The 21673-nt window shown below is 38.8% G+C and overlaps 1 protein-coding gene across 6 annotated transcripts in view; it reads left to right on the top strand.

The window, feature by feature from the left end:
- BCAS3 (BCAS3 microtubule associated cell migration factor) overlaps window positions 1-21673 on the top strand; it is a 588999-nt gene that overhangs the window by 386205 nt on the left and 181121 nt on the right. The window lies entirely within an intron of this gene.

Raw genomic sequence — 21673 nt, 5'->3', positions numbered from 1 at the left:
GGCTCAGGTCATGATCTCAGGGTTTTGAGATGGAGCCCCACATAGGGCTCTGTGCTGGGCGTAGAGCCTGCTTTGGATTCTCTCTCTCTCTCCCTTTGCCCCCCCACCATAAGAAACAAACAAACAAACAAACAAAACCATGACAGAATCCTGAGCTAGAAACGCAGGTTTGAATTCTAGGCTTTGCTCTTCCACTGACGTTGTTCTTCAAGGTTTCTTTCCTTGTGACCCTCACAATTACAGCAAAAGGATGGGATTATGGCTGATAACAAAATCAAGTGCCTAATTTGGATCCCACTGATTCAGAATGTGTGACTGTGCTCAGTTGTAGCCGATATTTGCACTACCTGTGAGTAAAATTTGTTATGCAAATGGTGTTTTAAACCATATTTCAGAGGAGACCATTGACTTACTGAAGAAAATGAAAGCATTTCAAACGCTTCTATTTATGCAGCTAGTTGGATACAGCATTCCTAATTGCAGGTGTTTCTTCTATCAAAGTAGCTCTAACAGACTTCTGCCGCTCGACAAGTATTCTTCTTACGTATAACTCCCCCGTTGCCTTGTTTGAGACTGGCCGTTTCTCTAATTGTCTGAATTAGAGGTGTTTTTACGTTCTCAACAATGCTTTGGGAGTACACACGGAAGGAGCTTACAAGTTGGTCGGGGACGCAAATACCAATACAAGGTAGTACTCTGCTAAATTTCAGAAGAAGAATTAGAAAAAGGAAGCGCTATAGGAATTTTTGACCAGTAGAGATGTTATTTGGAAGGTTTGGAAAACAACACATATACGTATATGTAAACACATGGGAGGTTTTTTTGTCTTTTATTTCCAGAGCTTGATATATTATTTGCCACGTAAAATGTTTGCTTGGTATCTGTGAAACCTCCTTTAGTCTTAGTGTGGTAGTTCTTCTTATAATACCTACCTTTCATTGAATATTTATTAAATACCAGACATTTTGTGTCTGACATTGTTCCAAACTCTGCTTCAGACAGAGGGTTTAAGACATGGAGAGTTCAAAACCTCAGATTCTACAATGGCTGAGTTTAAGTGGTAGGGGCGATGGCAAATAACTTGTGTTTCAGGCTGTTCCTGCTCTTGCAGCCCATGTCGCCACTGCAGAAATGTGGGCTTGGTGTTGCCAGACCTTCCATTTAGTCAAAAGAGACAGGAAATTCACATTTTTATGGATATTTCCTGATTTTAAAAACAGTAAGGGCCAAGGAAAAGTTTGTGACTTTTACATGGTATATACTCAACCCCATTTTATTCTCACAACATCCCTGCAAATTAGGGAGAATGATTTGTACTCACCCACCTTCAACATAGCTGGTAAGTAGCAAAAGTGGAATTCTACCTGGGGTCTGTGTCCAAAAGTACTCTGCTCCTTCCTGTCTTCCATAGATTCACCGGAGTGGTGCTGGTGATAGTTTTTTGGCGGAAACGTGCGCTTTGGTTAAAGCCAGGCCCTTATCAAAATTGTCACATCAGGTAGTGCTGTACCAGAGCGTCCTCTTACAGAGAACAGTTACTTATGTCTTTGGGAGGAATTAATGATAACATGAAGGTGTTGACGATTGTAAATATCAAACAAAAGCTCTGTTGCTCTGTGGATTTATTAGTTATTATTTCAAGCTTATGGTACTTCTAGAAAAGCTACACAAATACGCTAAGTCGTCTGTAGAATCCGTCAAGTTTCACAAAGAGTGGCAAAAGTATTAGTGGCAATTTTACAAGGTCTGACCTTGCCAGAGAGAGAGAGGAGAAATCGTTAGTTCTCAGGATCTACTAAATATTTAAGCACTTTTGTTAAAATTTTAAATGAACTTCGTGGCCTGAAGGAGTTAACACACCTCCACAAACCTGCTTTCAGCTGGTAAGATCAGGCCCATTATTATTATTATATACAGCTGTAAAAAGCTGGTTACATAGCATAAATTGCACTGAAACACTTAGGCCACAAGATTACTCAAGAAGAATTGTATTGCTTGTTCAGTCATATATTTTGATCTTTATTGCTAGTAGTTTATTCTCATGAGAGTTGGGGATTAGCCTTGCTTTTAATGTAAAAAGTGTATCTACGAGGGTAAAAATATAAAATGAAAATAGATTTTTAATGGCAACTTTGGTTCTTAGCATTAATTTTACATGCATTTTTCATTCTGAACTTTTAAACAGTTTTGAGAAACATATGAGAGATTTGTGAACAGGGGCAAGAGAGGGTCAAATGTATCAAATCCTTGGATTCCAGCAAATGTAGGATTTGTGGAAGAGCAGAGAAGCACACATGTGTTGGGAATGTAAATTGAAATGAAACCTCACTTGCTGGAGACTTGGAGAAGCGAGTGCGCCACGTTACGGCCAACGTCTGAGGCGTTTATCTTCTTAATAAATTAACCAAATATTAAAATAAACATTAATTTTATCAGTCTGCATTTTTTCCTCCCTGGATGAAAGTGTTTCAGGAAAAATCATAAAAGAATCTATGGTAGCTCAGAGAGGTTAAACTCAACAGTTGTTTTCTTTGAAGTCCCTGGCCATGGGGTTAATTGCCAAAACTGCTTGTGGAAAAGGTGGTAACAATTTAACAAGACTGTACAACTGCAGAGACGTAGATGAGTATCAGGTGTTTGCAGATGTTTTTTCCTAACAGGAAAGGGGGTGGGGAGCAGAGGAGGAAAAGAATGAGAAACAGGGGAAGAGAGAGGCCTGAATAAAGTCCCAACTAAACAGCCAATAATTCTTTGTTTGCTTAGCCAATCATCCTGTAATTGGCCAGGAGGTTAATAGGAGTCTATTGATTGGTCAGGAGGAGTGCTTACTGTGGCTATTTTTACAGTATGCTCCCAGACAGAAGGCTGCAATTACTGGAGCTCTCATTCCCACTCTTTAGGGCCATTGCTGCTCTGATTTATGAAACCTGATCCGGTTGCTGTTGGCAGTTTATGTTTTAAGTGTTGCCTTCTGGGTCTTTGCTGCTTTTGGGTCACTGTGCTATTTCTCATCATTTATTGTGGTCATTTGAATAGGTAAGCTTATTTATGACTTATTGAAGTAGGAATACATTAAAAATAATAACCACCACCCACATGGACTGGAAAGTGGCAACAGTCAGATCCGATGTGTGATAGAGCCCTACCTGCCCTAGAAGGAGACATTCTGCTACTGGCCGAGCGTTTACAGTCGTTCCAGAAATCGGCAGCCTTCTCTTTTATCTGCCTTCAACAGATTTGTTTCTCATCTCATAATTTACACTAGTTGATTACATTTGGATTTAGCTTTTGCAGGACTTCTAATAGTTAGATTGGGTCGCTGGTATTTTAGAGTTAAGGAAACTGAGGCCTTGCTTAAAATGTCTTAAACCACGGAGACGCCTTCTGGAGCTTGCGAGAGGGCTCTTCTGTCTTTAACCCACCCTGACCTGGTCCTGACCTGAGCATTACTAATAAGGTACTTACTTCATCATTTCATTTCTCACTCGCTAAACTTGACTATAAATCCTTCAGTTACTCAAGATCTTGGTTTCCCACCCTTGTTCAAGCCTTCTTTCGTAGTTCGGAGTTCCCTGGGAGCCCAGGTGAAGGGGAGTAAATCTCTACTGATGATAAGGCCCTCGAGCCATAGAATTCTGTGTAGCCACATCCAGACCACTGGGTTTCACCTCCACTTCCAGCTTGTCACTGAAGGCTGTGGTGACCACAAGGACCACTGCCTACAACTTACTTCCTCCTGTTTCTTCTGCTTCTTTAATTTCACTGCTGCTACTTAAAAAAAAAAAAAAAAAAAAAAAAGGACTTCTGCAGCTCCTCTCATTGCTCTGAAAGCTCCCCATCGTTCAGCATCCACATTTTGAATGACTGCTCAATTCTAGACACCCGTGCACGTGCAACAGATGCGGCAGTGGTGGTGACAACAGCCCGTAGCTGGTGCACTGCTCGCACCCCCGGAACATGGTGAATGGTCCTAAGCCTGCCTGCCTTTCCGTAAGAAGTGTGGCCGGCACCCACCCCACAAAGTGGACACAACACAGCACAGGAAGGGCAAGGATCCTCTGCCCACGGAAAGCGGTGTCATGACAAAGCAGAGTGGTGATGGTGGGTAGACCAGGTCGATTGGCCCAAAAAAAGGCAAACTCAACCAAGAAGATGATGCTGAGGTTTGAATGTGTTGAGCCTTACAGCAGATCTCAGAGAATGGTGGCTAGCAAGAGATGCAAGCATTTTGAACTGGGAGGAGATTACAGGAAGGACCAGACTTCCAGTTCTTTTTTTTTTTTTTTTTAAGATTTATTTTTATTTATTTATTTATTTTAGAGAGAGAGTGAATGTGAGCAGGGGGGAGGAGCAGAGGGAGAGGATCCCAAGCATACTCCGTGCTGAGCCCAGAAACCTGAGATCACGACCTGAGCCAAAGCCAAGAGTGATGCTTACCCGACTGAACCAACCCAGGTGCCCCCAGACATCCAGTTCCAAGCTTCACGTTTCATTTTGTTATGAAGCGTATGAGATCTTGAGGGTATGTTTAAAATCATAAAGGACCACAACTGTACCAATACTGCAGGTTCCTGGTCATTTTCGTTTTGGAAAGAAAGGTGCCCTCTTGTTTGAGTACACCTCCCTCTACAAAGCAGTGAAAGGTATGATTGCCCTGCCCCAGGTGAAGCAAGGGGTCTATGGACAGCCTCCCAGGGTTTTTTTTTTTTTCTCTGCAAGGGAACCCCTTATTACCAAACTGTTGTTATTTGTGCTGTATGGATATTGCAGGAGAGATTTCCTTTCCTTTTTTTTTTTTTTTTTTTTTTAATGTTCTTCTATCATCCTATTCTAACTCGTAGATTTCCTCATCCATCCGGGCTCACTAGAGCTCAAAAGAACCTGGATGGTTTTCTCTCCTGTCAATTGTACATGGAACCCTCTTTCTCTTCCTGTTGCTTCTGCAAATATGAGTGGCCTTTGCCTTCCCTCCCCCCCTGGTTACCTCGCTTTAGAAGTCTATACTGATTGTGATTACATCTTTTATGAGAGTCTCTTCAAGTATTCTGACTAACCTATTGTTACCATAATGTGATGATGTAGGAGAGTGTTAATCTGACCTGTCTCTCAGTGTGGTAATTACAGTTCAAGTAAAGCAAAATGTTAGTTCCTATGGCTCTTGTAGGGTAGTCTGCCCCTGGTCACTAGACTTTGAGAACATCACTCCTGCCTTTCTTTACTCATAATGTAGGCATGATTACCTTTTCCCTCTGTCTGCTTGCTCTGTTTTCACTATGAATATCAGAGGGAAAGCGATGACTCTGCTTAAAAGATCTGACTTCACCAAACCCTTAAAGTAATGTGACCTCTCCTATTTACTTAATTCGGAATTCATGAGAGAAAATAGCTTGGTACTTTTAGACAGACTGCACGGTTTTTATCCTTTGCTTTTACCTTAATCCAAAAATTTCAGAGCCCCAGAGAAAGGTCCCTGAAATGCATTCTCTCCACCACTGTATGCCTTTAGAATCCTCCTATTGGTTTTCTGCGTTCTTGTTTTTTGCTAAACTTCACTGTTTACCTCATTATCAACTTTTACATCAGAACTCGACAGCATTTATGAGATTCTTTAGTAAACAGCTATGTTCGAACTTCTGTCTTCCCATTTAGGAGTAGAATTTGCTACTCTTTTCCAAAGGACTTAACAACCACCCACCCCCACCACCAACAAATTCAAACAATCCATGTTCTGAAACTGGCCAGTTTAAAGGGCTCATCCTTTTAGTGTCCTTTTCTCATCAATGATGGAATTATGAGAAAAGAGAATAAACAGACAACACTTCATTCTTTTAGAGATGGGAAGCAAGGACTGAGTAGGGAAGCGTGGTGTTTGTTCATTTCCCTAGGACCACTTGGTTCTCTTTAAGAACCTTTCCTTTAGATATTTGTCACACTGCTCTGCTTCAATTTTGTTTTGAGCCAGCCATGCCCTTTTTAGGGTGAGCATGTGTAAAAAGGGGAGAGGAAGGAAGAAAAGAGGGAAGGAAGGAAAGAGGGAAGGAAGGAAGGATGGGTGAGAGGGAGGAAGGGAGGAAGGACTCGTAATGCACCGAGCAGAGACTGTGAACTAAGAGTTGGAACAGATACAATATTTGGAGATACAACTATTTTTAAAACTTTGGGCTCTGACTCAGTCATGACACATTCACCTTTTGGGGAAAACTCAGGGAAATTTTTTGGCGAAATTCTGCAATTTTGTTTTCATAGTTCCGGGACAGAACTGCCCACCACAGACTTTTCACATTCTTGAGAACTAAAACATGACTTTGGTTAATCACAGGAATATTTATTACTTAATGTGTTCAGTGTAGCAAAAAGGAATAAAATTTATTGTGAATGAAGGTGTACTGGCACTAAATATAATCTCATTTTTAAAGGTAAATTTGAAGTATTCCTTTGATTGAATGCAACTTTTTTTTTTTTCGGTGTGAGTTGCAAAAGATGAAAGAAGTCATTTCAGAAATGTGTTCCTGCCTGCACTTTTACTTGAAATGGTCTTTTAGTATGGAAATGTGACCAATAAACTAAACAGAATTTTTAATGGCACATTTCAGGCTTCATGGAAGGTTTGCATGTGGTTCTTATGTGAGATGACCTCAACAAGCTCATCTTACCATACAATGAAAAAAAAAGTGTAAGAAACTTCTACATGATAAAAATGTTTCAACATCCTCGAGCATGGATTCAAGTAACTTTGACAGAGTAAAAAGTTAGTCAACATAGTTTGATATGAATTTTGGTGGAAGTTATCGGAGACAAATAGTAGTGGGACAACCAAATTGACTTCTTTACAGGAAGACATAAATATGTCCTGAGCCTTTGGTGGCATCAGAAAATATTTGTGCTTTATTCTTTGTGATTTCTTGCTTTATCAGCAGAAAGGAGCATTTGTGCTCAAAAATGGATAATTCACACTCAAATCTTGTCTTTCTCTGTGTAATCAAGCTTAAGTTACAGTTTAAGCACGGTGGCAAAAAAAAAAAAATACAGAAAAAGTATAGTACCTAACTTGAATCTTAATTTAAATTTGCCACCCAATGCTGAGTTTTTACATGTGTCTAGGGGCAAACTCCTCTGGTACTTGTCAATAAGCAAAAGAAAAATATTGGCTTTCAAATACCAGGCATTTGGTGAACCGGCGACAGTCATATAAGCGAGAATGTTCAAATGACTTCACCTCTTTCCAGCTTCATTATGTCAGGCTGGCAGATCGCATATGGCATTATGGAAATCAGCAAATGAAAACCATATTGATCAGCATTGAGAACAAATGTAAAAAAGGTGGTCTCGAGGAGGAGCCGAGGAGAAGAATGCTTTCCTGGTCAACCTGATAGGCCCTTGTTAAGGCCTTTTAATCATTTATTAACGTAACCCTCCTTCTTCCCTTTCCACTCAGATTACCTCAGCCACAGACCATCCTGCTCCATTTATCTTTTAATGTTTCCTTTATTTAATTTATTTTTAAGCTCTAAGTTATACTCTTATTTCAGAATTGAGTTTTACTTTTCATGGGATTGTTTTAAGTGACTTAAATGACTTTTCCCAACAAGCGCACCAGGCATTCAAAGGAAGAAACGCATTTGCTGAGATTCACCTATCAGCAAATAATTTACTTGGTATGCACCACAACCAAAAGCAGGGAGACGGAGAGACAGTCAGCCGGACACATTAAAAAAAAAAAGAGAGAGAGAGTAAACTCTCAGTCGTTCCTAAACCTAATTCTCTAGTTAAGGTTTGGGTCAGTGTTTCCATTTTAAAGCCCTTTTTCCAGGGTTTGGAGTTTAGCCTGGTAAAATGACTTTAGGTCTAAAACCAGGATCTGTCACCTTTCCTTTCCTTCTTCACCCCGTGATTTCAGTAGAAAGCTGCAGCTTGCTTTTATCGTGTTGCTCTGGAAGGAAACTCAGAGCAGTATCCAGTCTGCCTCAATGAGACAGAGAAACGGAAGGCTGTGTTTGTGCAGGTTTGGGTTCTCTGGGAGTCTCCTCACCTGAAACGCACCTTGGGGTTTTGGAGGTTTGCTTCTCTCCCAAATCCCATTCAGACCCAGGTTTGGATGGGCTTCTCTCCCTGCCTCCCCCTCCTCCTTTCACCCCTCCAGCTCCTGCCTCCCCTTCCATTTTTATGTCCAGGCTCATCATTTGGTAAGAAATTTCCAAGATCTTTTCTTCATATGGAACCATGTCCTTTTACAGTTGATGAGTAACCCGTGAACGCGATTCCTCAGAATGCTGATTGGCATATGACAAGAATCATTTCTTCCCTGCTTTGCAGCATAAATCTCTCCTAAAGAAGATTCACACACACCAAAGAAACCCGACTATGGATAGAATTCCCTGAAGCTGCTGCATACAGCACAGCCTGGTGATGGGCTCTTCCCCGAGTTATTTAGCTAATTGACCAAACTGAATATTTGCCATATTTTTCCCTTTTGAAACCACTTTAAAAAACAAAACAAAACACCTCTTCAACATGAAACAACTGAGGTTCACTTTCCTGTGAATTTAGCATTGAATTCTGAAATAGGTATTCATTAAAAAAAAAAAACAACAGAAGTATCGTTAATCTCTGGGTGCTGTGGGTGATCAAATCATTGAACTTTCTTTGTGCTTCGGACTCCTTGTCTGTGGCTGTGAAGGCATGAGTATTTTTATCTTCGCTTTCCTCTGTTTCCTTTGCTCCCCACCCCCCTGCATTTTGAGGGACTATCACTGATTGATTTGGATATCAAAAGATGCACAACGAGTAGATCTAATTTATCTAAGTAGAATCGGGAATTTTATTTTGGGTCTCCCTTGGGACCCCAGAGATACATTCAATAATATATTTGAAAAATCCATGTCTAAAATCTATTTTTCTCCTTCTTGCATACTCATTGATTTCTAAGTGCTTTTCCTCGTAGCCTCCCATTACTATCCCCCTTGCCTTTCTGGGCTCCACATCAAACAGTGTAGGAATTACAGCAGGAGTGCTATCTGTGGAAGACTTGCTCTCCTTGTTTTTGCAGAAGAGCAGAACATTAAACAGTGAGTGGACGATGCAGAAATGCTCTCCCTCTACAGCTCTTTTTTTTTCTCCTTCCCTCCCTCTCTCCCTCCCTCGTTTTTCCACTCTTCCCTCTCCTTCTCTTCCTCTCTTTCTCTCGCTCTCCCCATTCCCAATGGGAGTGTTGTTTATAGAGCATTATAATTTATAACTGAAGAGAGTGGATTTAATTTCAGTGGAGAGGCTCGCCAGCAGGGCGCCAGCCTGCAATCATATGAATCAGCAAGCTGCAAACTCTATTGAATGGAAAGTATTATCGCTGGCCACAAACGGACACTGTTTCTCCTAAACAACTCCCTTGGTGCAGGAAGACCTTGTCTTCATTCATCTATTTTACATATCTACTTCTGTTTTAATTTTGCCATTTCCTAAAAGTGTTTTCTCTTTAGATTGCAACTTTTCTCTAACTACCTTATTTCCTGACCCCACATTGGAAACTGCTATTGTCTAATTCTGGCTGATGTGATATTTCTTCTATCTCCATCCTTAACCATGTATGGCTTTAGTTTTCCCTTTGCTTCTCCTTCCCGCAAGTCTTTTTTTTTTTTTTTAATTTTATGGGAGCTGTTAAATATACAAACAAGGCTATGATGAACCATTAGCATTAATATTGTAAAATGCTAGCCAGTTTTAATCACCTAAAGTTTTATTTAATCATGGATATTTTGTTTATACTTGGATATTTTTTCTACATCCATGGAAAGATTTATTTTCCTGTCCTTCAAATCTAGGAGATGATTTCTTACTCTTTACATGACCCATCAAATCTCTTGTAATGTTAGTACTGTAGCGTATGCCAAGTTTTCAAGTGTTTCGGGCATTTTTTAGGAAGAGTGCTAGAATATGTGGTTGGTGTTTGTTTTAGTCCAACATCGGCTGCTTTCGTGTAGTTAGGCTAAATCTCTGAGTCATTTTAAAAACCAAGTTAGACATACAAGGCTGATACCTTTTTCAAAAGTATTTTACTGAGTTCATGTAGCTATCATAATTGGTAATGTCGAGTAGTGAATCTTTAACTGAGATTAGACAGATTGCATTAATATTGCATCAAATATCGGGCTGTCTTTATCTAGACTTTTGAATAATTTCCACACTCCTCTCCTAACAATGAAATTCAAGTTGCACAAATAGCCGGTTGACTGATAACTGTTATTTGCTTAAAGGGAGAGAGGGGGTAGTACGTGAGTCAGTAAGGAAACTCCAGTAAAGGAATTCTATTTAGACATCAGTGGAATAGCCAGGCTAGTCTGACTACATTTGTTTAAAATAAGGGTCTTATATATTTGAAAGATACAAACAAATACAAAAGTTAGCAAATACCCAAAATGCTAAAAGCTCAGAAATTTGATATGAAGCTCACATGTTGTATTGTCAGAAATGTATTTATTTCCTTATGTATATTTAGGGAGAAATTATTTATATATCAGCTTGCATATTTTCTTGACACAATTTAATATCAACAAATCAAAATATATGTAACCATAATTTTTCTCATTTAAAGCACAAACTTTTGAATCCGTAAGTATTCATAAATCTTCTCCTTTAAAGCCTGAGGATAGAGTTACAGTCTTCACTGTCTCAGCTAGGAATTTTTTTTGTCTCTGATTACTCAATAAGAATTACACATAGGAACAGAAAATCAATATGTTTACTTCTGCTTATTTTCAAAATTGAATGTTGCTATGGTTTAATATCAGAGAAGGTATACCCAGGGTCAGCTTAAAGAGGTTTCATTTTGTTTACTTTTAAATTCCTTGTGGCGGGAGTTGTTTCTTCTAGCCACAATTAATTATCAACAAAAGTAAAATTTCCTATCACACCGTTTTTATTCCAAGAAGTAGTATGTGAAATGAGGAAGAAAATTGTGAGGTGGTTGCAGGTGAATGCATTTCTAAATCCTTCTATTCCTGACTTAACACCAGTTGGTAAGCCTGACTCATGGTATGTGGATTTTTATTGAATTAAGATTAGGAAAAGTACTTGCAGTTTGTAATGAATATCTTTACATAGAAATCTTGTGTATTTTTAACATCCTTGAGGACGCGGGAGAGCTATAGAGAAGCACATGCATTTCAGTAAGGTCGCAGTGACTGAACAACAGTGAAAAGGCCCTTGGCTTCACTGTTTCTTTTCAGAGGCAGGGAGAGGGAGGGCCTTTGTCTTTTCATTTGAGTGCTGTGGGCTTAGTTATTGTGTTTTGGGCGGGGGGGGGATTTTTACCTAAAAGATGTCCCCCTCTTTACCTATAATGTAATGTAAGCTTAAAGACAGTCACAGGGTTTTTGTGCCTTGTTTTGATGAATTCCTGTTTTTAAAAAACTCTACCATGAGAACTCTCAAAACCAAGTCCTAGAACAGGTAAATTCTGTTTGCCTATTATATGGAAAGGATCCGTTTCTTTAAATTAGTCCCATAGTTAAATTAATTCCTTTGAGAATTTTCTGAAATTGAAGGAAAAGAGAAAATTCATAGTTATCTTTGAATTAAATAAAAATATATATTGAAATTAGTATCACTTATAAATACAATTGTCCAAAATCATTATAGCTACTAGATTAAAAAATATAAAGTAAGTGCAGGGAAGTATAGTTCACTAAAAAGTTGCTTTCTTGGTCAAAAGCAGGAGGGTTGGGTTGGGTTTTTGGTGTGTTGTTTATTTTCACAATTGTTGCGCTGTATTACAGTGACCCGAGTTCTTAACATATCTGATTCCTTGATCAGAAAACCTTCATAAAATAGTCTGAGTGGATTTTTAAAATGTTTCTGGGTGACCTTGACGAAGTCCTACCCCGGTCCTATAGAGGATATGTTGCATTTACATAACAGCTATTGGCTTTCTTGACTGTTCGTATCCAGAGTTCCCAAGTGTTCTTTAATAAAATGCGTTTGGGCATGGAGGCCGACATGTATGTTTCCCTCCCTGTAACTCTGCTTCTGGGCCCTGTGCTTGGCCGACGAAGCAAAGCTTAGAAGTCAGCTGCATCTGTGTGAGCCAACTCTGCTTTGAGAGCAATTGAGTACACCATTTGTTTTCTTTTCTAAATATCACAAAAGTTTTACTTCCTATTCACGAGGGCTTTTTTTTTTTTTTTTAATTGCCTTGGGCCAAGGTTTTACCAATTTTTCTAACATCTCTGCTTCCAAAATGTAAAAAAAAAAGGCCATGGCCTTATTACCGATTGTAGTGGCTAACGCTGTGGTCGTGCTAGTTGAAACTGTGACCTTGGCAGGGTGATGGGGAAAGGCCCTACTTGGTGGCTGCTTTCCTCACTTTTTGGAACTTTGGTGTGTTCCTGCAACTGATATAAATGCAGGGGTGCTCGGGGAGAGGCAGCCGGCTGGCAGCGACAGGCTAAAATAGTTCTGACCCACAGAAGTAACCAAATGCCCATATTTCTTCATTTAACATAATTAATACCTTGTATTTCCATTGACTTTGATAAAGTGGCCTTCCTCCTCCCACCCCATCCCCCTTCCCTCTGTCAACTTTAGGAAGACTGCAAGAGATCTATAGTTAAAATACTCTGCAGATGATGAAGGATAGCATGCCTTAAAAAAGCTAACATCAAAAGTCTCAATTAGGTTGCTGCCTAGCAGGAAGCTTATAACCACATTAAAATGGAAAAGTTATTTCATTTTTAGTATACTGTATTTCAGCAGCAAGGGTTGCAATCGAAGAGCAATATGAAACATTTTGGTTTGGCTGCCAAGTAAATCCACACTTGGTTATAAATGTGTAATTACAGGAAATATATGAAAAGTGTTAAACATCTCTTATCAAATATTGTTAAGGAGGAATTTGGTGCATTTGGAGTTTAGAAAAAGCCTGGGATGGATTTCGGTCATGTTACAAGGTCTACTTGTTATATTTAATTTAAAGCAGTTGTCCTGATTTCATTAGCACAGAGCACACTGTTTTTCCATTTATTCGTTAAAGGCAGAGACAGTGGCACAGAATATGCCTATAGGTCTAGGCAGTATTTGATCGATCATGTGATTTTATCGGTGTCTTTTTTTTTTTTTACATTCTGTACCTCACGGTACACATTTCTGTATGAAAAGACAGACAATGCCTTTATTTTGAAGCACCTGAGCAATGGTTGAGCAAGCCGTCTGGAAAGGCGATGTCAGCTGAGGGCAAGGGTGGTTTGCTGGTTAAGGGTAGTCATCCACCCCTTCCCCCCAACACACACACCAGCCTCCGCAAATCCAGTTTCATGGTGCCTGAGTTGCTGTCTGGTTGGTTGAACTCATTCTCCTCAGCTGATATTTAACTAGTAGCTTGTGCTGGAGAAGTGTCAGTACTGCCTTCCCTGGCCTTTATACACATGTTGCTAGACAAAGATGAACAGCACCGATCTGCTGTGATGGACAGAATTCAATTATATTACTCTCTCGGAGGGGAAGAAAAGCACATATTTGATGCCGTAACTAAATTGGATTCCTTCTAAGAAATCCTAAATCTGTGTATAAGAGATAAATGCAGAGCTGATTTATATTTACCTGCCGAATGTAGTTCTAGTTGCTGGAATATGTGGTTTAGTCTCTACGTGGATGGTTTTACTACCCCAAATAGTATGTGTGTATGTGTGTGTGTGTGTGTGTGTGTGTGTATGCTGGTCCCGTACGTCTTTTAAAAGTAAGAACTACACATCTGTTCTTGGAAATCTCCTTGCTCTGTAGACAGTGTCTGCAATGTGTGTGTGGAGCGCCATTCTTACAGGTGTGCGTGTGGTTCACGTCAGCAGGGGAGGCCCCAGGAAGATCGAGATTCTTAGTGGGATGGGGGTAGGTTAGGGAGAGAATCATTTCGTGAGAGAGGACTCACAGTGGAATTGCAGAGGTGCTTCTGACCCCTGGGTTTCTTTTTATTTCCGACAAATAGAGGTTTCATCTGCATTGGCCTCCCCAGAAAGGCTGTTAATACGGCTACGGAGGAAGGGCAGATACACACCCCATATTTCGTGTGGAGAGGTCCCGACAGAATTCTTCACTATCTTTTTCTGTGCTACAGTCAGTTGTACAGCAGCTAAGACCAAGATGATCCCAGTAATAACCCTTATTGGTATGGTTCACTGATTTTTTTGGACTCTGCATTTATTTTAGCAGACTTCTCTAATAGCTTTTTGCAGTTTTCAGCTTTTTGTTGTTGAAAACAAAAATAATAAGTAAACCAGCTCAGGGATATATTTCTCTTTCTGAAACTGATTCCATGTCATAGTGCCCTCCTTGGGGAGGAGCTGATTCTCTGGCCAAGGCTGGAACCTGAGGAACCACTCCTGGTGGAATATGAGAAAGAACAGGGTATTGTTTACATTCTTAATGTTCCTGCCTTTTCTTATTATAGGAGACATTCAAGAGGACCATCATAGTGTTAGAATTTTTTCCTTAAAAAAACTACATACGTATCTTGTTCGAGTTTTGTACATAGTTCTGTAAGTTTAGTCTTACTTGGTGAAAGACCAGGGCAATGTTAATATTCATTTAATAAACGAGCCTCTATTTGTGTGATGTAATTGTGAATACCTAGAATGGATTTGCCAGAGTAGATGTTGTTCCCATCATAGGAGTAAAGCACTACAGCACACATGGTAGATATTCCTGAATAACACATTTCTTCTACACTTAACGTTAGGGGGTCAACTCTTAAGTATCAGGAAATAGAATAGTTTCTTTTTTCTTAATATTTGACCAAGATATTTTAGTTTTGAAAGAATAGCTATGGGACGTTATTCCGATGCAGAGCTGTCTAGATTGTTTATTGAGTTTAAAGGTTTTATTCCAGAGTCCCTTCTGGAATATAGTTTAAGAAATGCTAATATGTATCTAGGAGTCAAAGAAACAAAACAACAAAACTGAAGTTTTAATTAAAGTGACCATATTGTTAGGCACTGAAATCAATGATAAGGGCTTGACTTCTTCTATATTTGGAGACCTCAATAATAGGAAATTTATAAAACCCTTAAAGAAGACAATAAAAGCACCATGATATCACGTGTATAGTGTTTCTGAAATAGTGACATGATACTGAACGGTCTTCTAAATCATCAAAAAAAATATGTTCAGTGTAGTTTTTGTATTAAGCATGGTTCATAATTTTCCAGTTCCTTTTAACTTTGTATCTACATAGACATGATACCTCTTCATTACTAAGAATGTTCTGTTAACCCCAACGTGTTTTCTCTTGTTTGGTCTATTCTATAATCTGTTTTGAGAATGCTGAACTAAATAAACCCTACCATGGGCATTCAGGTTGAAAGGCGACAATCCCTAGGTGGTTCTCCATAGCGAGGTCTGTCCAGGAACCACGGTGCCCAGCAGGCCTGCCTGGAAGAAAGCATGCCGTGACAGTTTCTACCCACTAGATTCTTACTCCTTCCGATGGCCTTTTCTCCCCCTGTGGTTTCGTCAGTTACTTGATATGTTTCAAAAGCCTCCCTGTTAGGGCTCAGAGGACTTAAATGAGAGACTTTTTCCCAAAGGAAGCCCTGGGATCCAAAGAAATCAGTGCTCAGATGCCCTGCGGAGAAGAACTTACCCTTACCACCACCGTATTGAGCTTAGCCACACTTACTTCAATGGTGTCCTGTGCTCAGTGCAATATGTGATTTTTTTAAAAAATTATTCTAATTTATAGAGAACTCTTCATTTACATTGCCTCAATTAATCCTTGAAAGAACCCTGGTAGGAATTGTTACTTTATATCTATCCATGATTTTAAACAGGGGCATAGGGAGGTTAAGGAATTTCAGCCTGATAACCCGAGTGTTAGAGCTGGGAGTCAAATGGAAGTTTTGTAAAGCCAAATGCTGTCTTTCCACCCTGTGACACTGCCCGATTCTTTGTGATGGTAATGATCACGGCGAAAGCAGGTAATTGCTCCTTGGGCTTCTCAGTGAACAAAGGGAACTAAGTCTCTGATAAGTCATCCCCTATTGTTGCTGGTTTAGGAGATGCCGGTGCTCAGTTCCTTTTCATCCTTGCAAAGCAAAACACCCTTCCTGGGAGCTCCTTCTGGCAGGTTATCAACAAACTGAAGCCTTGAAATCTTCTGTGTCATATTTTTGTCCTGTAAACTCGCCTATATAACTGATAGCTTCATCAGTCTTCCCTTCCAACTATGTACTTCTAGTTAAAAGGCAATTTGCAGTGGGGCCTCAGAATGGGAATTTCCAGCCCAATGAGCGTTTTCTTGTTTTGTGAACTAGGTATCTTTACTGTGTTCTTAGCAGTGTGGGAGATGAGAAAATTTTGTTCCTTTCTCCATTCAAGGCGCTTTAGTTGGGAAAGATGAGGCATAAATGAATTTGAATTACTTAAAAGATGAAGAAATACCGCAAGGCATTATATGATCAATTGCGAAATTAATGGTACAGATAATAAATGCTTTGCATTCAGGGAAGGGAGAATCATCGTCTTAGAAGTGTAGCACTGAGAGGATGCTTATCAAATCCCACCGCCTTAAGAGAAGGTAAAATTCAGCGAAATTGATACACCGACTTAAATTTATATAACAAGATACTGCCATATCTAGTATTCAACTCTCCCTGACCTGTAAATACTTAGATTTTTGAGAGAGAAACAAAAGCTCACCATCGGTATTTTCAAGCTTCTGACAGGTAGCTTTTAAGCAGCGATCCATTGAGCACCCCGGTGTGTCCTGGGCATGAAGTACTAGGTACCATACTAAAGAAAAGGTCCCTGACGTAAGTAGTTTACAATCCAATGGGGTAGAAGTATTTACAGCTAATGGGCTCTAAGGTAAACTTACGCAAACGCCACACAGGAGCCTTACATATATGTAGTGCTACGGGCGCCCAGAGGTAAGGGAAGAAATCCTGTTTATGGGACTATGGCTTCTTGTAAGGGCTGTGTCTGAACGGTGGTAATTTTTGGAACGGCATTCTGTGCAAAGAGAAATGCTATGATTTACTCTCTGTTTTTTAGTGCTTTCACAATTAATTCCTGTTTTCCTTTACTCTTTCTAATCTCATGTGTTCCCCATGCCTATTTTTTCACCGTCTTAGCTGCTTGTAATGGGGTTTTGCCTTGCTAAAATCTATTTTGTTAAAAAATTGAAGTATGGTTGACATACAATGTTATATTAGTTTCAGGTGTACAACATAGTGGTTTGACAATTCTGTACATTACTCAGTGCTCCCCATGATAAGTGTAGTTACCATCTGTCACCATACAATGTTATTACAGTATCGTTGATTATATTCCCTATGCTGTACTTCCTGTGAGTTGTTTATTTTATAACTGGAAGTTTGTACCTCTTAATCCCCTTCACCTATTTCACCCATCCCCCCACCCACCTCCCTCTGGCAACCACCAGTATGTCCTCTGTATTTAAGAGTCTGTTTGTAAAACCTACTTTTTTATATTTGTTGTAACTAGAGGTTTACTCTCTCTCCTCTTTGGTATAATATGGCACTGCCTGTCTCCTCATTCTAGAAATAATTTGATTTCTCCATTGGCTTTTATCATTCATAGGAAACAACTGAATTTATGCCATGGACAAAATTCAGCATTAGCTTATTTCATTGGCTGCATCAAGCTTGACTTTTCTTTTCTCTGATCTGTCTTTTTCTGTCTTTCCTTTCTCTAACTCTAGGCTTTCTTTTTTTTTTCTTTTTTTCTTTTTTCTATTCCTCCACAGTTTTCCCATGTAATGTCTACAGTCCGGAAGATCCTTTTGATGATTCTTAGACACCAACTTCATATCTATTTACACCTGTTACGTGGAGCTGTCTTGTCCCTGGAGCGTTTTCTGTTTCTCTCTTCTTACATACTGTATTTAGGATGTAATTACCACGCTGCAAAATGGTTTGACATCATTTTGTATTTAAAAAAAAAAAAGCAATCAAGTAAAAGTTAATTTATTTTGAACAGCAATTTTGAGTCATTAATGACTGCATGGAGATTAGGTCATAATTTTCTCCCTTATTCAAATATTTATCTCTAATTTTTCTCCTGCCAAAGTCTAGAATTCCAAAGTGTCTTTCTTCAATAATTTAATTAGGCCACAAGTTTGAGGCTTAATGATGGATCCAAAAATGTATGATATGCTTGAGAGATCAAGACAGCAAATTGATTACTGTTGTAGCAAAGGTTGGCAAATGTGGGAGAGGGAGCAGGTACTGCCCTGTGCTGCAGGATCTGAGTCAGCGATCAAGGTCAGCCTCAGTTCATTAACTTCCTCTGAGGGCTTATAGTCATTGTAAATACGACTTCTCATACCTTATATTCTAATTACAATACAGTACAGTTTTGAAATGACTTATGTTCACTTCAGTAATGCCCTAGAGAGATATAGGATGTTGAAAGATCTACATATGTAAGCTAATTTCTGGTCATTTTGCCTAGTTTTCTAGTGCCTGCAAATAGAAAATCTCACCCCTCAAGATGTGTGTTAATAAATGTGTCCTCATCCATGGGCACATCAAGCAGGGGCCTGCTCTTAACCTAATTATCTAAAATGGTCATCTGTTTTAAGGGGCAGAACACAGGGATTCTCATTGGGCTCTCAGCTAATACATTATTTAAGTTGGAATGTATTTCATGCTAATTTTTAAAACCTCACAATCAAGAAACATATTTTCACAGTAATTCTAATAACCATTTCATTCCCGTGTTTAGACAATACCAGAAGTTGTTTCGACCATAAATTGCTAGTAAGCCTATTTTAACTGACTTTTCAAGTATTTCACGTGAAGCAAGATGGTAAATCGCTTTCAACTTAACAGTTCTTATGAAATCTAGAATGAAGATAACATTTTATGTGTCCAGTCCTTTGTATAATGACTTGGTTTGGGGTTCTGCATGTGGCTAACCTAACTGTACTATGAGACAGGATTCTTTAGTTTAAGGATTTCTTAGTGTACTTTAGAAATTCTCAACACCAACCTTCATAAAGAAACACAAAATCAGAAAAACCAATATGCTTTTTCATTTGTTAATACGGATGCTAAAGACCATTTGAAAGGCAGAGTGGTATTAGTGGTAAGATCATGAATTGGTGTTTTTTAAAGCTAAGGATATTTGTGGATATCGTACAATTTTTTACTAATCTCATTTAAAATAGATTATGTTCCTTTCAATTTCTGTAAGTTGATTTTAATAAAGGTGAAATAATTAACATTCATTTTTCTAAGTATTAATTGGATATTCCATACATCGAATTTTACAAGGCCTTCAATGAATGGAGGTACCAGACTTACCCTTCCACCTGAAACAAACTGGATATTTACATGATACAGTGGCTTTCAAGGTATTAAGTATCAGGTCGTTAATGACAGTGATCCCCAAGAGATGGGGAACAAATGAAATGAGTCCCACCATTGTACTGGCTCATTGCCAATACATATTCTGGGGAGAGGGAGATCAGGTGGAGCACAGCAGTCTCTCTGAGTGGAAAAAATGAAGCTGAGAGTTTGGGGAGGCCAAGGTGTATGGTATGCACAGGGCAGAGTACCAGAGAGGAGAGCTGCATGGATAGAGAACTCTAGAGATCTCAGAGATCTCTAGCCTTTAGCTGAATACTGCTCCGCACGTGAGAAGCTACCCAAGGCCCAGGAAAGAACCACCTAAAAAGAGGGAATAATTCACTGGAACTCACGTAGGGCTGCAAAGAAGTTTCTATTTCCATCAGCCACAGTGGAAAATCTTATCATTTACAGGCAAATGGGGAGAATACTCAGAAAGGTTTGTCTCCACAGTGGGGCGAAATTTTTCCTGGACTCTTTTCCTAGACTGTTCCAGGCCTGCCTAACAAAGCTTAAAAGCACATCATAGGGTGTTATACGCAACTAATGAATCATTGAACTTTACATCGGAAACCGGGGATGTGCTGTATGGTGACTAACATAATATAATAAAAAAACATTAAAATAAATAAATAAAATAAAAGCACATCATAATCAGATTGCTTAGAGCCAGTGATAAAGAGAAAAACATTGTAAGCTTTTTACACTATATATGTTGTGTTATAATATTCCTTAAGGGCAAACTTTGATAAGTGCAAATATATGATAGAAACCCTAAAGTAACCACTAAAATACCAAAGATTTATATAGCTGATAAGCCAACAAATGAGATAAAAGAAATCATGAAAATAGTCAATCCAAAAGAAGTCAGAGAGGAAGAAAAAAGGAACAAAAACCGTATGGACACATAGAAAACATAGAGCAATATGGTTGACTTAAAACAAAATCATGTTAAATGTAAGTGGGCTAATACCCAATTAAAAGACATAAATTATCAGCTTGGATAAAAAAAGGAAGATTCCGGGCGCCTGGGTAGCGCAGTCGTTAAAGCGTCTGCCTTCGGCTCAGGGCGTGATCCCGGCGTTCCGGGATCGAGTCCCACATCAGGCTCCTCCGCTAGGAGCCTGCTTCTTCCTCTCCCACTCCCCCTGCTGTGTTCCCTCTCTCGCTGGCTGTCTCTCTGTCGAATAAATAAATAAAATCTTTAAAAAAAAAAAAAAAAAAAAAAGGAAGATTCCACTATATGCTACCTATCAGAAACCCACTTAAACATAAAGACGCAAATAGAATAAAAGTAAAGGTGTGGAAGTAACAATATACTATGTTAACACTAGTCAAAAGAAAACAGCAAAGTTTGTATTAATAAACAAAGTAGACTCCAGAAGAAAGAATATTAGTACAGAATAAGGGAACATGCAGAGTGTAAGGGTGTTGATTCATGAAGAGGACCTATCCGTTCTAAAGGTTTATGTGCCTGATTACAGAGCTTCAGAACCTATAAAACAAAAATGAACTGCAAACAAAATTAGGCAAATTCAGAATTATAGTTGGAGATTTCAACATCGCTCTCTCAATAATTGATAGAAGAATAGACAGAGAATCAGCAAGGACATGGAAGACTTGAGTAACACTAATAGCCAACTTAGTCTAATTGATATCTATCTGTCTATAGGTATATGTCTCTTTCACCACCACCAGCTGAACCACCTTCTTTTCAAGGCATATAGAGTATTTACTATGATAATCTGTATTCTGTACCATAAAGCAAGCCTCAATAAATTTAAAGAATTTAAATCATACAAAGTATGTTCTCTGACCATAGTGCAATTAGAAATCAATAACCACACAATATTTGGAAGAATCCTCAAATATTTGGGAACTAACACTTCTAAATAACTAATGGATCTAAGAAGAAATTTAAAAATTAGAAATTATTTTGAACTGGGTGAAAATTAAGACACAACATATCAGAATTTGTGGGATGTACTAAAGCAGTACTTAGAGGAAAATTTATAGCACTAAATGCCTATGTTAGAAAACAAAAAAGACCTCTAATCAATCATCTCAGCTCCCATCTTGATAAACTAGAATAAGGATCGAAGTGTAAATCAAATAAATAAAAACAGAAAATAGAGAAAATCAATAGAAGTTTAGTTTCTTAGTTTTGACACTAAAAGTATGGTCCCCAAAAGAAAAAAAATTGATAAAGTGAACGTCATCAAAATTAAGAACATCTGTTTTGGATTAATGGAATTAATTCCATCAGTTAATTAATGGAATGCCACACACTAGGAGAAAATGAAAGCCATACATTGGGAGAA

This window comes from Ursus maritimus, unplaced genomic scaffold (genome assembly GCF_017311325.1).
Source record: "Ursus maritimus isolate PB19 unplaced genomic scaffold, ASM1731132v1 scaffold_24, whole genome shotgun sequence".
In the NCBI taxonomy this organism is placed as follows: domain Eukaryota; kingdom Metazoa; phylum Chordata; class Mammalia; order Carnivora; family Ursidae; genus Ursus; species Ursus maritimus.
This window is presented reverse-complemented; position numbering and strand designations above follow the sequence as displayed.